The sequence below is a fragment of the Bidens hawaiensis genome, unplaced genomic scaffold (genome assembly GCF_021521415.1).
Source record: "Bidens hawaiensis isolate Kalapana, Puna unplaced genomic scaffold, B.hawaiensis_p1.1 tig00010300_1, whole genome shotgun sequence".
In the NCBI taxonomy this organism is placed as follows: Eukaryota; Viridiplantae; Streptophyta; class Magnoliopsida; order Asterales; family Asteraceae; genus Bidens; species Bidens hawaiensis.
Window position 1 is genome coordinate 696378 of NW_027491779.1, and position 18459 is coordinate 714836.

The window sequence follows — 18459 nt, forward strand, 5'->3', positions numbered from 1 at the left end:
TTCATGACGAATGAGATAGCGAATGGTGCATAACCAGAAGCCAATCGTCATAACGAATGGGATAGCAAATAAAATAATAATTTAAACTAGAAATTTGATATGGGTAGTGATAGTTAATTGATACAAGTAATTGTTATACTGTTAGCCGTGCCCAACTATAGAAAGGATTTATTATTAACTCTGAAAGAAACCGAGTTCAGGTGAGTTTCTAGCCTCATGTCCTTGTTATGTTTTCGGGGATGTGTGCATACTCGATGTGATTAGTTAATACACTTAGCTTAAGTGGTAAGTGTATGCCATGAATGATATATGTGTTTGTTATTATATTGAGGATACGAATGAATGCTTTTCGGTGAGTGAACGATCTTCGAAGATTGCATGTATCGCTAGGGAAGGTGATTGTTAGAGATTAATATGTAAGGATGAATGTATATAATGGTATGAATGTATGGTTGTACGAGTATGAAGGAATGTATGGAACAAACCCTAATAATATATGAATGTAGGGAACATACTCTAATAATCTCTGCGAATGTAGGGAACAGGCCCTTATAATATCTCCGAATGTAGACAAACCCTAATAATATTTGCGAAGGTTGCAGGGGGAAATGCTCTTAAACACACATAATTATGTATGTACGTAAGTAAGTAAGTAAGTAAGTAAGTATGTATGTATGTATGTATGTATGTATGTATGTATGTATGTATGTATGAAGGAAATAATGTAAGTACGTAAACACGTAAGAAAGGTAACAAGCTAAGTATGTTATATGTATCTTCGGATACGTATATATGTAAGTATGTGAGCGTATTGTATGTTTCCTGATTAACTAGAACTCACTCATCGTAGCTGACTTTTAGTATGCACGTAGGTAAATAGATTGAAGCTGCTGGCATGAGAGAGACACATGGCATGTTTTGAAGGGACTCGCATCCGAGGAAGATTATCGTGATGTTTTAATAAACTATGTTATGTTTTATTTTAAAAGAAAAATTAATGTTTTGTAATAAGTGGTTGACTTTCAATTATTCCGCGAAAGTTTTAATTAACTCTGATATTTAGAATTGTGTTTATGAGTAAATCCAACGTCCAAAGTAGGGCACCGGGATCGGGGCCTTACACTTTATTATTAAAACTTTAACAATTTTAATAACTAATATATATTCATATACATATCTATAAATGTTTGGTTTTTAATAAAGTTCGGAAAAACAACTAGTTAATGTATCGGTTTTAATAAAATACTAATTATATTTAAAATTTTAATTAATGATTTTTCCTGATTAACTAGAACTCACTCATCGTAACTGACTTTTCGTATGCACGCATGTAAATAGATTGAAGCAGCTGGCATGAGAGAGACACATGACATGTTTTGAAGGGACTAGCATCCGAGGAAGATTATCGTGATGTTTTAATAAACTATGTTATGTTTTATTTTAAAAGACAAATGAATGCTTTGTAATGAATGGTTGACTTTTAATTATTCCGCGAAAATTTTAATTAACTCTGATATTTAAAATTGTGTTTATGAGTAAATCTAACGTCCAAAGTAGGGCACCGGGATCGGGGCCTTACACTTTATTATTAAAACTTTAACAATTTTAATAACTAATATATATTCATATACATATCTATAAATGTTTGGTTTTTAATAAAGTTTGGAAAACAACTAGTTAATGTATCGGTTTTAATAAAATACTAATTATATTTAAAATGTTAATTAATGATTTAATATGATTTATTAACCCATAAAGAAAATATGTCCAAAAATATAGGACTGGGGGGGGGGGGGGGGGGGTTTCACGCCCGCCCCCCACCGGTCCGCGTCCTAACCCAACCACCCTAGCCATGGCTAGGGTGTTAATTGGTTATAACCTTAAACTGATATTATATGAACAAAACTGATATTATATGAACAAACAGACACGAACTAGAAATCTATATGAACCCTTGCACAATCAATCGGCCGAAACGTTGTATGTTTGGCCGATTGATTCTTGGGTGTAATGGCACACCCCAAGCTAAGACGGAAATGCCGGGGCGTGAGCTGATTGCTGACAACTCTCAAGGTACTATCATGCAATATTAAAATGATAATATCAATTATTCCAATTCAAATAATCCAACAATTTTCAAATAACCAAAGTACATACTTCCATAACTAAACAATTAAAACAAAATCCAAAATTTAATTCTTGTATCTTCTTCTATAGCATGCAACCCTAAGTTTCTTCAAACAAATCTTGATAATCATATCATACGGTGACCTACATATGCATTAAAAATACAATAATATGTCAACACGAGGTTGACTGAGTAAAACCCAGATAAGTGAATATATAATAAGTATAGAAAATGTGCAAATTGTATCAAGTGAGATATGCAATTTAACCAAATAAGCAAGTAAATAAGTTGTCGGTAAGCACGATGCCAGATGAACTGGACGTGGCTACTACATAAACAAGTAAGCATATAACACGTTAAGCCTAAATTGGTATACATACATGATTAATAGTTGCAATTGAATATTAAATAATAATAAAATAATTAGAAACGCACATGTCCTCAAAACAGTAATAATGAGTTAAAAATACGGGAGTGAGATACTCACATGATAAAGTAGAAAAATGAAGATGAAACAGTGATAGAAAATAAGTTAAATGAGACCGAGCTTCTCGGGATGCGTTGATAAGGGTTCCTAGTTATTATTATACGATTAATTATATAAGATATAACATGATTTAATTAATTAAGATTTCGATGTGATCTGAGTTAAGTTTGGGATTGTTATGTTATTGATTGAACGATTATTATTATTGCGAAATCAATATTATTATTGACCATTTACCTATAATATTAATAGCTTTATTAATCATAAAATCACCCTTAATTGTTCTTGATAAAGTATAAAATTAAATACTTAAATAATTTTAAACAATTAAGATATAAGATATGCTTATAATTATTGGAATAAATAAAATACAAGTATATTAAATAGATAAATGTTTAAGTAATTAATTATAATATTTAAAAATAATGTTTAAATAAATATATTAAATCAATATATAAATGTAGTATGTAATATTTCAAACAAATAAGTATTTCGAACATTTATGGAAAATCGGTTTACGGAAAAATTATAGTTAACGTATTTTTTATATTTATTATACCATTTATTTAATAACAAAAAATGTATATATATATATATACATGTACATATACATATACATACACATACTTATATAAGGGTTAAAAATACAAAGACGAGTAAACATCCAGAAAAGGTCAATATAAGGTGTCAGTTACATAAAAATAATATTAATTTATGTTTGTTGTTAATTATAGTTTAATTAATAAAACACTAAATCAAACAAAAAAAATAAAAACCAAAAGTGGGCTGGCCAGGGCTCGAACCCGCGCCCCTGGCCGGCTCACTGGGTTAAACACGCACACAAAGAACTAGATGAACAAAACTGTCAGTTGGTTATAAACAGGAAACAAAATAATAAGTACCCTATCTAATTAAACCATATTTTGATTAGACCCTGGAATCCGAACTTGATTAATCTAATTAGTGTTCGTTCAATTAACCATATGGCTCTTGTTAAACGTTTAAAGGCGATCAATATGCATGATTTAATTACCTTGATTGATGATGTATTGACTGGTAACAAGAAAGAACAGTGACGGCGGCTAGAGGCAAGCAAGAACCCGATCAGTAGGTGTTTATACCACAATTAGGGTTAGGGTTAGGGTTAATGTTGGCGTTGGACTAGGGATTTAAACTGTGTGATTAAATGAATTATGTTGTTCGTTAACATGCTTACTATGAATGGGGTGATGTCAGCCTAGTAAAACGAGTAATAAGAATCAAAATTGATCGATGTTAAATAATTAGACACGTCGGTGCACTGATTATAGCAAGATTAACAAGTCCATGATTTTAATTTCAAAATATATGACGAAAATTGTGGTCCAATATTGTTAAAAAGGTTCTGGATTCGTCAATCGGGTTAATGGGTATAGATGATGGGTTAATCATATAATACAATATATCAAAATTTGCATGTTAGTCCTTAAACTATGAAGATGGAGATAGATTTGGGCTAAAGTATGTCTTAGGGTTAAAAAGTGTACATCTTTCAAAGTTTATTTATATATAATAACTAAATATAATAAATAAATAAATAAAATAATAATTACTCGATATACGAGATATTTTTTTATTGATAAATTTCTAGAATATAAAAATGGGTCGGGTAATATAGATTGGAAAATCCGAGTTGTTACAATTAATGTAATAGAAAGAACAGTGGCCGGCAAGAACGAGCTCAAGAACACGAAACATCGATGTTAATTCAGTTGGTTACAGGGGTTTTGTTGGCGCTGGTTTAAGAATCGTGTATGAGGGTTTAAGTGAATTAAGATGATTGTTAATGAGTATATTTATAAACGGGTTGAGATGGTTTGGTATAATAAGCAATTCGTATCATATATGATCGATTTTACATAGTTATGATTGTCGGTAGGCCACTTATGGTATGATTAACAAGCTACAAGATTCAATTTCCAGGTTTATGACGAGAATTGAAGTCCAAGCTAGCCAAATTGAGTCTCGGGTAAATGATAAGGGTCATGGGTATGGTTATATTTGATGGTTTAACGGGTTGGGTGATCATAATAAACAGAAATTTCAGTTTGGTCCTTGGAGTATAGACATGGGACCATTTAGTGGTTAAAGTTTAGTCTAGGGTTAAATTGTATTAACTTGAAAGTTGTTTTATATATATTAAATAAATAATTAAACAATAATATTAAAATAACTAAATAACTCGATAAACCCGATATTTTATTGATAAAATTTCCCAAACATCGAAACGGGTCAGTTGACGAATACAAAATATTAAATAGAAAATATGATTGTTATAAAAGAAGTATTTTATGTTATTTTTGTCCAAAACCTCCGTAATTTAAGTGTTATATTCTATTGTTTTCGAAAAGTTAAGATTTGGAGAGTAGTGAATACTACACAAATCTAACATTGGTAGCGACCCGGATAAGGTTAAAAGTCCAGAATTATTCTCAAACATCAGGAATGACCTAAGATTATATATATACTCAGAAAAAAGATTAATAATAGGTCACAAACAGAATTTTAGAAGGTTCGGTTCGTGAAAATTAGAAGTTAAACGAGTAGAAGTAGTACAGGACAGCGTAGGAACTCAAACCAAACTAAATACAAAAATTTATCTTTATATGATATTATAGATAACTTTATGATGGATCTAGTAGCCAAGTTAGATTTTCATAAAACATTACCTAGCTTGTTATATTTTATAAAAAACATAAATACAAGTTTTGTCCTTTAAATATTGCTGATTTATGGATCAGGTCATTTAAAAAGTTTATTTTTCAGGCACTATCCTTTATATGACTTGTTTATTTGATTTTCGTCATTTTGACTAAACACCAACCAAAATCCTCATTAGGTTATGGCATGTGACTAACACATGAGGGGATTTTTGGCCCTTTAACATTTCTAAGAAACATGTAAACTCTCTTAACCCACCTTAATATTTTAAAATAATGCGATCCCACCCATCATCATCTTTCATCAACCCCATCATCTTCTCTTGAAATTCACAACCTCCACAGCATTATTACCGATTACCACCAAGACGAATTCACACATATATCCACCTCCACGGCTCCACCATCAATCACAACCACTGCTACCACCTAAGCCGCAAGCTCCTACTATCAAAGTCTGCAACAACCGCGGGTCACCATTTCTGGACCTAAGTCATTCTCATCTCCCGCTCATATTGCTAACGTGATTGAAAATCATTTGAAACAGTTCATTCTTTCAGACATGGAACCTAGGTTATGTCATAGAGGTACGACTGCTAGCAAATCAGTTACTTATCAACACTGTCATTTTCATCTTCAAATTGATTGTTGTTTGAATCGAGGGTTTGAAAACCTCTATAAGGTTTTAGGAGTTTCTCCTTTTGCGTGTTTTTGGTAGAGTATCGACGTGGTGGCTGAAGGTTGGAAGGGGTTGGCTGCGGAGGTTTATGGTTGGCCGGTGACGTTGGTGGTTGGCCAGAAAACTAACTTGTGGTGAGGGAGTCAGTGGTTATTACTCGGGTTATGTCACACCCCAACCTACGGCGGAACATGTCGGGACGCGACATTGATTGTATGATAGCTCAGAAGACACTAAGTAAAAATACGCGTGTCAATATCTAAATTATTCATTCATATATCTTGATTCAAAAGCACAAACATTGTCTCAAAAGAAATACGGTTACATTTAAATATTCGAAACATAAATAACTTAAAATAAAAGTGTCGGTTTAGGATGGAGGTTTCTGGTTTGTGAAAACATATGATGGAGAAGAGGTAGAGAGATCGAACGGATGTTGCAGGTGGTAGGCAGAGAAGATAGCGTTTGCTGACAATTTATGTTTGCATCTCCACCAGCAGCGACCAGCAAAGAAGTTAATGGTGGCGGTGGTTGGGGGCTCCGACGATGGTTGCAGGGGGTGGTGGTTAGAACAACATGTTGGAGGCTTTTGGTATAGGTTGAAAATCAGATTTGAATTTAGTTTATGTTAAAATTAATATTCGTATATAATATATATTGATTTTATTATATTAGTATAAAAAAAGGAGTTAGAAAAACATTTATACCCTCATGTGATTGGCACATTCCATAACAAGAATTTTGGATGGTGGTTAGTCAAAAGGACGAAAATCAAACAAACATGTTAAATAAAGGACAACGCCTGAAAGTAAACTTTTTAAAGGACCCGATCAGTAAATCAACATTGTTTAAAAGACAAAATTTGTATTTCTGTCTTTATAAAATGTGATAACAAGGGATAGATTAATACTTGGTTTTGTAATAAAAAAAATTATGCAAACTCACCCCTCCCCTTGCTTGAGCCGCCCACAACCCTAACTGTAACACCCCAACCCGGATGAGCTGACATGCCACTATAATAGTGGTTCATAAACAAAAGTCATAATTTCCATTAATATAATAATTGAAAATACAACTAAAGGTATGTCACACCCCGATCAAAGGTGACGGAACATGCCGGAGTGCAACGGATTGCTCAAGAACACAAGACACTATTAAAGTGACAATATTTAAACAACTCATTCATTTCATTAAATCAACCAAATAACACAACTTGTTCATACAAAATAACATCAAGCATAAGAAATAAATTGTTCATTTTTCTAATAACTTAAATGGTCTCAAAATAAAGTAGCATCCTTGAACTCCAATTAACCAATAATCAAACATGTAACAATGCATAAAATAATATTTGTCAACACGTATGTTGGTGAGCAATTTCATAGTTTTGAGTATATATGACGCAAAATCCACAAACGAATATGAGACTATAAATAAAAGTATCAATCATGGTATATAAAACATATGTAAATGAGGATCCTTTCTAATCGGTAGCAACCGACATACTCGAATAAGGATGCCCCATGCTACTTGCACAAGGCTAAGTAGTTAGGGGTGCGTATGATCACACTTATTGCGTTCCACAACAAAATAAAATATAAACTTGTGCACGTAAAGCATATGAAACATATAACATACAATAGATCAAGTATTTTAAGTATCATACACCCTAAAATTTATGGTTTGAAGATAGAGTATGATAAATCGTTCTTGTTTTGGATCAGTATGCATGTTACCCCCAAAGTATAAAAGTGAAAACAGGGGATGAAATGTACTCACATGAAATAAGTAACTTGAAGAATAGTTTGCGATAAAACGGGGGATGGGTAAGTTCAACGGGCAAGACCTAGATTAAAAAGGGTCTTGTGTTATTAGATGGTTTTGAAAGCTTTAAAGTAAAATAACTTGGCAAGTAACATAAATAATTAAAGTTTGAAGGCTAAAATGTAAACACATAAGGAATTAAAGTATTTGATTTTTTAAAAGTAAGTTTACTCGAAGTCTGGTCTCGGTATTCTATTTATTAGTTTTTACTTAACCTTTGTTAAGTAAATTTTTGGGTACAATTGCAATATTGCAAATTTAAATAGATACAAAAACGAGACTTTGCGAGTGTTCGGATTTGTAGGTTCGAGTCTTGATAATTGGTCAAGCTCGAAGCCGAGGTTCCAAAATGTTATGAGATAACTCAATGAAATCAAAAGAAGCTTAACCAAGTGTGTAGTTCTATTAAGAAGATCATTGATGTCCGTTAAACGAGTGTTTAATTTTGTCGGTCCAAACTTGTTATAAGATCAAGTTAGATCTAACATACCAAGTATTTTGAGAAAACAATTAAAGATTAGTTTATAAAATAGTTTTAGAGAAAATATGAGATTCGGTGGCTCAAAACACACTAGTGTGTCTTAAGAGAATAAATTCGGTTTTGTTCGGTCTTGGTTCGGTCCTTGACTCGTAATAAAATCGAGGATGGTTGCCACATACCCAATACCATAGAACTTATTAAAATGAACTTATAAATTATAATACACAATTCATACTTGTAACATATAAATCATTTTAAATATAAAGTATTTAAACAAGAGTTCGGTTTTGGTTCGGCTCTTGACTCGGAATGAAACCGAAAATGGTGGCCACATATCCAATACCATATAACTCATTAAAATAAACTTAAAAATAATAATACTCAAATATTTCATACAATATGTTAACAATAAAGTATTAAACAAAAGTTCGGTTTTGGTTCGGCTCTTGATTCGGGATGAAACTGAAAATGGTGGTCACATACCCAATACCATTGAACTATTAAAAATTGATTTGTAAGCTAAAAGAAATTAGAAACTAAACAACACTAGTAAACTTACATAAATTAACGCATAATTTAAAGCATAAGTTAAGGTATATATCAAGGACGATAATAGTCCTCCATGTAGCCTTGCCTTGTGGCACAACACTTCAACCGACCGTGACCGGAGAAGTGAAAAGCGAAGGAAACAAGAGGTGTATATTATATATATGTTGCAACATCAAGATTTAAGTAATAAGACTTAGTTAGAAATAAGGTTAGTATTTGTTGGACCTTATGTAATCAAATTAACAAGTGGTTGAAGATAAATACTTAGATTTGAGAGAGAGTTTGGAGAAGATGAACAACGAAAGTTGTGTATGGAACCTTTCTTTTATAATGGTAAGAGTATGGATCATTCAAATAGGGTATAAATGCATGTGATGGTTAAAATGGTTAAACAAGTTTTTGATAATTGACAATAATTGTACCTAAAGTTTGATTTAAGTTATTTTTCATTATAAAGAGGTGTTTTAACATACTGAAAATGATGTTTTCTTGACCCGACGTTTGTGAAACATAAACGAACATAAACTCCAACATTTAATTAATAACGACGATTTCGAAAGATCAAAACGGGTCGGGTTTTTGATACAAATACAAATGCAAGTTAAACCAAAAATGACAAATGTTACAGTCTTCCCTACTATAGGAAATTTCGTCCCTAAATGAAGATGAATCCGTAACAAACAAGTGCGGGTACTTTTCCTTAATAGCGTCTTCTCGTTCCCAAGAAAATTCAGTGCCATGTCGTGATTCCCAACGGACGTTAGATAAATGGATGCGGCTACGTTTGGTTCGTTTCTCATTACGGTCCACGATTTCAACTGGTTTTTTCGATCATTTGCAAGGTTTCATCGATACGTACTTCGTCGAGAGGTATGTGAAGATTACCTTCGGCTAAGCACTTTTTGAGGTTTGAGACATGAAAGGTTGGATGAACACCGGTAAGTTCTTGCGGTAATTCAAGTTTATAAGCCACTTTTCCAATCCTTTTGAGGATTTTGAATGGGCCTACAAAACGGGGTGCTAGTTTTCCTTTCTTTCCAAAACGGACTACCCCCTTCCAAGGGGATACTTTGAGAAGGACAAGGTCTCCAACATTGAACTCGAGGGATTTTCGCCGTTTGTCAGCATATCTTTTGGCGACTTCTAACAGCGAGGAGATTTTTGTGAATTTGATCGATACGATCGGTAGTGCCTTGGACCATCTCGGAACAGTGATTTGGGCTTCACCAATCTGGTTCCAACAAATCGGAGAACGACACTTACGACCACAAAGAACTTGGAAAGGAGCCATATCAATACTAGAATTAAAACACCCGAAATTAAATACAACTTTATTACAATATTTTATTGCGGAAAATACGGTCCCAAAAGTCTCTTTTGTTTCCAATTACATAAAAACAAATTAAATCAACCAAACATTAAATATAATATCCATAGGAACTTTTTTGTTTTGAATCAAAGACACTATATATATTTGACACTAAGAAGTATTATATAAAAGTTTATTTTTGTCCAGCTATGTTCTGCGCGGCAGTGTTTACCGACTGATTTGACCCACTAAATTACCATGCTTTTCTTTGTTTAAAATTCTGCAGAACTAGACTCATCAAGGTTTCTAACCCAAAAAGAATCACCTTAATCGGACACTCGGTTGATTTTATACGATTTTCAAAAAACAGCCCAAAATCTGGACAGATGCTGAAAATTAAGCATGCTATTTATTTTCCATTCCGATCAAAAATGTATTGGCAGCCCCTGTTTTCATGGTTTAAACCCAAATTAAACAACTGAAACGTATTAGACACATAAGGTTGAATGTAGGATCTTCTAAAGTAAACTTAAAACCAACAAATATCACACAATATGAATAAAGTTATTCACTTAGGTGTTTTATCAAACACCTAGTGAGCATCAAACTTGTCTAACATGATTATCACCATTCAAGTTAACATGAATCCTTTAAACCTCACCATGCATTACTCTTAACATACTAGGATTCTTTAGTAAATATAACTCTCTATAACTAGACAATTATCCATAATCAAAGTTTCAGTTTTCTAATCAACAACATCATGATTATCATTCATCATTGCCATCAATTCGATGGGTTTCCATATCAATTCATAATAGCTAGCTATAATCCATATGGTTTCAAGAAAAAGGTGTATTGTAACCAATATAATCACTAAATCTAATTCCATAACTTTACATTCTTCAATATTTGCAAACCTTAGGTTATAGGAATTACATACCTTGTTTTCTATTATGCATGTAACTCAATAGACACTTTATTTGATGCTCAATTCATCATTGAAGGCTGTAATTTGAGGAAGATTAGCAACAATTCCTCTATGCATCTCTTCTTGGCATCAAACCTCATCTACCATCATCGATGTGTGTTTGTTCGACCATGGTTTTAATAAAAACCAGGTTGCCACTTTCTAGACTCAATAAATTTACAAAGTAAGCCATTAAACTTATCCATTCTATAAATTATTGGCCAAAACCTCTAGTTTAGTATTTTAGTTATTTTCACCCAAAGTTGTGAGTTTTCCGACTTCAAAATATTTAACTCACTTAAATCCATATTAAACAACAATTAATAAACATACTAATTATTTTCATATCATACTTATTAAATTCTTATAAATTTGGGTCGTTACAAGAATGATAGCTATTATTGTAAGAGAATTCGATAAGTGGAAGATGAGAATCAAAATTTCCACCGAAATCAATAACACAAGATCGAAGCATATCTTCAAGGGTTTGGATTTTACGCTCGGCTTGGCCAATAGTTTGAGGATGATAAGCGGTACTAAGATCAAGGCGAGTGCCCAAAGCTTCTTGAAGCGATTTCCCAAAACGGGAGGTGAAACGAGCATCACGATCGGAAATAATAATCCACGGAATACCATGGCGGCATACAATTTCACGAACATAGATTTGAGCGAGTTGTTCGATAGAGTACTTCTCGCGGATCGGAATGAAGTGAGCCGATTTGGTTTATCAATCAATGGTGACCCAAATTCTATCATTTTGCTTTTGAGTGGGGGGGTAATTTGGTGTTAAAGTACATAGCAATGTCTTCCCATTTCCAAACGGGAATAGAAGGTTGCTCGAGTAAACCAAAAGGTTTTTGATGTTTGGCTTTAACCTTTGAGCAAGTAAGACATTTTGAGACATAAAGTGCTACATCCGTTTTCATACCCGGCCACCAATAAATGGATCGAAGATCAAAGTACATCTTATCCGCACCGGGATGCACGTAATATCGCGACATATGAGCTTTGTCGAGAATGAAAGTACGAAGTTCATCACGATCGGGAACCCACAAACCACTGAGAAAATAAAGCAAGCCATCGGGATTGGTTCCGAGTTGAAGTTTGGCTCCACAAGACATTTCGTAGTACATATTGCCTTCGTCAATGAAGGTGCATTGGGCTCGATAGATGTGGTCTTGGAGATCGGATTGGATGATGATGCTATGAAGCAGAACGGATTTGACATTCACATTACGACTAAGGGTATCGGCCACCACATTCGCTTTACCGGGGTGGTAGCAAATTTCGCAATCGTAATCACTTAGTAATTCAGCCCATCGACGTTGTCTCATGTTGAGATCTTTTTGGTCAAAGACGTGTTGAAGACTTTTATGATCGGTGAATAGAACACATTTTGTGCCATAAAGATAATGTCTCCAGATTTTGAGAGTGAAAACGACGGCACCAAGTTCGAGATCATGAGTCGTGTAATTCTTTTCGTGAACCTTAAGTTGTCTTGAGAGATATGCGATAACTTGACCTTATTTCATGAGAACGCAACCGAGACCTTGGTTGGATGCATCGCAAAATACCACAAAGTCGTTGTTTCCATCAGGGAGGGTTAAAACGGGAGTGTTGCAAAACATATGATTTAGAGTTAGGAAAGCTTCCTCTTATTTCGGTCCCCATCCAAAAGGTTTTCCTTTATGAGTTAGTGTGGTGAGGGGTAATGCGATGTTAGAGATTTGGAATGAATTGCCATAATGCCCAGCCAAACCAAGAAAAGATCGGACTTCCGTGGGAGTGGATGGAGTTTTCCAATCTTTTACGGCCTCGATTTTGGTGGGATCAACATGAATACCTTTATCGTTGACGGCGTGACCCAAAAATTGAAGTTCTTTTAACGAAAATTCACAATTTGAGAACTTGGCATAAATTTGTTTTTTTCTCAGGAGGTCGATAATGGAACGTAAATGATGCTCATGTTCGGCTTGGGTCTTAGAGATGATAAGATGGGCATCAATAAAAACAATTATGAATTTGTCCAAGAATAGTTTGCAAACACGGTGCATGAGGTCCACGAATATTGCGGGTGCATTGGTCAATCCGAAAGGCATAACCAAGAACTCGTAATGTCCATTCCGAGTACGAAAAATGGTTTTAGGAATATCATCTTCATGAACACGCAATTGATGATAACCCAATCGAAGATTGATTATGGAAAATTGAGTTGCACCTTGGAGTTGATCGAAGAGGTCGTCGATTCGAGGCAAAGGGTATCGATTTTTAATGGTGAGTTTATTGAGTTCACGGTAATCGATACACATGCGGAACGAGCCATCTTTCTTTTTCACGAAGAGGACGGGAGCACCCCAATGGGAAGAGCTTGGATAGATAAAGCCCTTATCGGAGAGTTCTTGAAGTTGGTTCGATAACTCTTGCAATTCCGAAGGAGCTAAACGGTAAGGATCCTTGGCTAAGGGAGTTGCGTCGGGCACATGGTCGATTAGAAATTCAACAGGACGAATGGGTGGGAAACTAGAGACGTCTTCGGAAAAACGCTAGGAAATTCACAAACAACGGGAATGTCTTGAATTTTCTTTTCTTTTGGATCTTTCACCACCGCTTGGGCTAGGAATGGAACGTACTTTTGGCGCAAGTACTTATGAGATTGAGAGCAAGACATGAGGTTGAGTTTCTTGGAGATCGTTTTGCCAAAGACTTTGAGAATTTGTCCATTTATGAGCGGGATTCAAATGAATTTGTCATAACAAACTACTTTGGCACGGTGTAAAGCTAACCAATCCATGCCAACTATGATGTCGAAGCTTCCCATTTGTATCGGGATGAGGTCGATCGAGAATTCATGCTTGCAAAGAGTGAGGATCCAATCGTGAATGACCGAATCGATGGTGATGGAACTACCATTGGCGACTTCGACAGAAAAAGGGCGAGAAAGTTTAGTGGGGGGTACGGAAAGAATAGATTCAAATTTAAAAGAAACAAAACTCCTATCAGCTCCGGTATCAAATAAAATTGAAGTTAAGTGCTCATTTACTAAAAACGTATCGTTCTCCACATCGTTGTCAACTTGAACTTGGTTGGCGTTCATCATAAAGGCACGCCCTTGTTTTTCATGGTTGACTTGTTGAGCTGGAGGAGGAGGGAGAGCTTGCATAGCTTGCGGGTGTGGTGGAGGAGGAAGGGCCTGCATGACTTGCAGCGCTTGAGCCGGAGGATCCAAGAGTTGTGGGATTTGAGGTTGATAGTTTTGAACTTGGTAGGCTTGGGTTTGGTAATAGGGTGTGGGCATGACTTGGGCTTGGTTAACAAATGCGAGTCGAGGACAAGCATTGCGGAAATTATTCGGGTCTCCACAATTGAAACACGCTCTAGGTTGAGGAGGAGGGTTTGGAACAAACGGTGCAGGTCGTTTTTGGTTAGATGGAGAGAATCTTGGTGGAGCGGGTCGTCCACGAGAGGCTGTTGGTGTCACACCCCGTTAAGCGAATTGCGGAAGCGTAAAACGGAAATGTAACAGATACAACTGGTATCAAATACATTGTTCATAAAGAAACATTACTAACTAATTTACAATATATTATTTCGTTCTAACATCTTTTACAAACTAGGTGATACAATCAAACCGGTTCTTCAATTACTTTACTTCTAACTCAAATGCCCATGACAGCAATCACCAATCAGACACGTAACGCACAAATAATTACTTCTCATATCTGATTACCTGAAAAGCATGTTAAAATAGGTCAACTACGAATAGTTGGTGAGTTTCATAAGTTTAACGAAATCAGTTCTGCGTATCACACAGTCATAGTTTGTATGTACGCGCGTATGTAAAAATATGTATTTACGTTTGTATAAATATATACAGCCATATCCTTGTGTGTACATATGCAAACATGTAAGTTTATAAAATAAATTCGAAATTTTGGTAAAATCGTTATTGTTTATTCGTACTAGCTGTTTCCAATTTCCGTGTTTAATCTACCACTGTGGCCCCCCTTCCGCCCACAACGGTTCTGTGTTAACATCAACCACTGTGATCCCCCTTTCCACTCACGATGATTCCACGTAACTCAAACATTATATAGTATACACGCAATTAATTAATATATTCTACACATAGTATTTCCTACGGCTAATCACGTAGCATGTATATAGACACATATACACATTTAGTATTTATCACGTATCACCAAATACTGTGGCTCCCCATCCGCCCTCAATACACATAATCACATTATTTTCTTAACATTCATGTCATAATCAAGTTAGTTTGTTTAATAAGTTGCAGCAGAACTTGGCTCATAGGCCATACTCAATTTTTGTTTATAAGTTGCAGCAGAACTTGGCTCATAAGCCATACTCAACTTTTAGTTTATAAGTTGCAGCAGAACTTGGCTCATAAGCCATACTCAACTTTTGTTTATAAGTTGCAGCAGAACTTGGCTCATAAGCCATACTCAACTTTAGTTTGTTACTATTGTGGCCCCCTTTCCGCCCACAATAGCCCCATAATGAAATTACACGTGACAGCAGGTTTATACAAACATGTTATGTAATGTTAAACATAACTAATTTTGGAGATAACGTGGTCTGTGATGATTATGGGGCTATTGTGGGCGGAAAGGGGGCCACAATAGTAACAAACTAAAGTTTCAAACCACAGCATCTCCAAAGCAGCTGCAATCTAATTTTCCAGAAACTCCTTCAAAACACTAAGGTAAGATCAAGTTTTATGAAAATTTAACCAAGTTTGATTCATATAATTAACATATAAACATGTTTTAGTTAGTATTAAACATGTTTAACCATCCAAAAACCCTAAAAATCAAGTAAAACTATGTTTTGATGTTAAACATGTTTACAAACCAGGAACATATACTTTTTTGGTCAAAAACGCGGATTAGAACATGAATACAACGTTTTTACGGTTAGAAAGTTCGGTTTGAACCCAAAACCGAAACCCTAATTATCAAGGCTGTTACATGGATGATTTATGCTTGGTTTGATGTTATATGATATGTAGATATACTGAGTTTGCAACCCGAGACCCGGAAAGTCGTTTAAAACTAGCAAAATTCATCGAAAACCGACAAGGTAAACCCGTAACACTCGTTTAGGGGCTGTTTAGTATTAGGTTGTGACGTGCTTGTTGTTAGCTTGTGAAAACTTGCAGGGACATTAGGGATCATATAAATGAGTCCCTGTTCAAATTTGGTAATTTTTCGATAAACGGAGAATATTTGGTGAATTTATTTCCGTTTATGAGCGTTTATTTGGGAAAAATAGCTAAACATGTTGAAAAATTCTGAAACTTGGTTTTGGAGTTTAATATGGGATGGTAAGATCACTGGTAAAGTTTGGGAATCATTGGAAATGCCTAAGTATGGTTTATGCAATCATGGTTAAACCGAATTTTAACAGCCGAAAAACGCACAAAAAGGCATTTTGTCAAAAGAGTTAGGTTCTGGAAATTTTGCAGGGGCTATGTAATAACATTAAGGCCATTGGTAAAAATTATTGGATTTTTCGGAGGTCGTTTGATATAAACGGGCCATTTATCACACGATTATAACCTATTAAATGAATTTTTATAAATAAATAATTAATCATAAAATTTCTGGAAATATTTTTATAAAATTCTCCATGTCTTAATGTATTTTTACAAAAATTTTACATAATTTATATATAAATACATATTTAGTTATGATTAATCAAAGATTTAAATTATAATTGTTTTAACGAAACCGGCAGTTTTGTGTTTAACGGACTGACTGGTATGTCAAAATGTCAAAAGTGGTAAAATATCATATTTTTGAATGATATTAATAAAAACGAACTTTTTACAAAAATTCCGGACAAATCGGGTGGATTGTGCGCGTTTTGTATAATCAAACCCGTGTGAAAACGGAAACGAAACATGCGATCAAACCAGACACCGAAACCTTAAAATTCTTTCATAAATCAAATCATTTTATCAATCAATATATTTACTTAAGTTTATGTGATCTTACCTAATCCCGAAACGTATAAACAATCAATTGAGCTAGGCTCGGAAAACGGTGAAACTGAGCCAAATCCAGTTTTAAACATTTCATAGTATACAACGTCACAATCTAAGACTATGGTCATGTTCTGGGCCTAACAGCTATACCCAGATTATCTATACAGCCCGACTTAGCTTGAACACTGTACTAGTATTAACGATACAATACCGTTTATAGGAATCAGGCTATAAACGAGGCATCTGACTTATTGATACGTAATTTCTGTGCGAACTACGATAAGGTGAGTTTCACGACCCCCACTTTCTAAACTGTTTTACGGACTTTTGGGGTGGGAAGCATGTTTATTCACGTTATCGATCTGAAAACGATTCGGGACATAAAATATTTGAACAATTATATATGAAAAGTCCCTACAAACATAATGATTGACTACGTGCTGATGAAAGATGATTATTATCGTTGATTGATATATTAAGTGGAGATAATACGAATTTGCAAGACATAATGAAATTACACGTGACAGCAGGTTTATACAAACATGTTATGTTTTCATGGATTGCTTAGAACATGTCATATAAGTGTTTTATAAATCATTTTCGGCTTAACGGATGCTACAATGCTTGTTTTGATATTAACGATTGCGCTTAAGCTTATAGCGTATCAATAAACGAAACCTTTTTCGTTTAAAGAGTTTTAAACGTACTAGGGCCTAAATACCAATATGTTAGCCTCTATAACATATATATAACTCGTATATGACCCCTCAGTATGTATACGGGTCATAATTAGTATCGGTCGGTTACTCGTTTAAGCACTACGAATTAACCGATTTATCTTTTACTTGTTACGTAATGAATATAGTGTACCTCGTTTTGTCATGAATGTCACAGTTGGTGCATAATGCTAGTAGTTCAATATCTCGTGTTTATTTGTGTCTGTAATCGTTTAAACTGTTTGTTTTGAGTCAAACATGGTATTATATGTTCGCCCTTGTTGTTAGGCGAACTTGATGATTAGCGAAGTTAAGACAACTTTGCCTAGGATGTTAGGCGAAGTTGTCGAGGTTTATAAACCATCCATTGCGGCTGGTTTTGGTTAAGTTTTTGGTGTTTTGAACGATTGGTTTTTTGGGTGATTCTCTGAATCACGTGTTAGCAATATATCAAGTATTATCTTATGTTCTTGTGTGTTTGCTTATATTCAACGTATTAATCGTCTCGACACTCGTATCGTATACGCGGGGATTCCGCACCTTCATGTTACGAGATATTCCTGTGTAGATCCGGTTGGGAACCTACAATTGGTATCAGAGCATTTAG